General features: G+C 51.3%; 1 pseudogene; it reads right to left on the bottom strand.

Moving 5' to 3' along the window:
* LOC119320739 overlaps positions 1–212 on the bottom strand; it is a 2,871-nt pseudogene extending 2,659 nt beyond the window's left edge.
* Positions 213–587: the final 375 nt, after the last annotated feature.

Genomic DNA, 587 nt, shown 5'->3' on the forward strand with positions numbered 1-587 from the left:
TGGAGCGCCAGGAAGCGGCCGCGGAAGGCGGGGGACGACCGGACGGCGCCGAGGAAGGTGCGGCAGGCGAGGGCGGCGCGGACGAGGCTCGGGAGGGACGGAAGCAGGAGGAAGATCTCGCGGAGGAGGTCGTCGCCGATACCGGTGATGGTGGTGGGTGCCGCCGCTAGCGGGCGCTTCGCCGGCGGCGCTAGCCCTAGTTCTGAGGCCATGGCTGTCGAGCTCGAGCTCGAGTGGAAATGGCGACGGGTGAGAAAAAAATAGGGGGATTTAATCTTTTGTGCCTTGCGAACCTGGGCCCACATGCAGACACCAAAATACCACAAAATAGGGGGATTTGATCGTTTGCTCCTTCCACTTCTACCCAGCTCTGTCTTTTTTTTAAAAAAACTTCTACCCAGCTCAAAAAATATATTCTAAAAAAGCTAAAAAAAATACCACATATGAATTCATCATTCATGGTTGCTTTGAGATTCGTGTTATTTTTTTTTCAGAACTTGTCTTGTTTCAAAGGGTTACATTGGGTTTTCTTCTCATTTCAAAGTGTATTTTAATGTTTCACTAGACCATGATGACCCGCTTTGCCG

The sequence above is a fragment of the Triticum dicoccoides genome, chromosome 6B (assembly GCF_002162155.2).
Source record: "Triticum dicoccoides isolate Atlit2015 ecotype Zavitan chromosome 6B, WEW_v2.0, whole genome shotgun sequence".
Taxonomy (NCBI): domain Eukaryota; kingdom Viridiplantae; phylum Streptophyta; class Magnoliopsida; order Poales; family Poaceae; genus Triticum; species Triticum dicoccoides.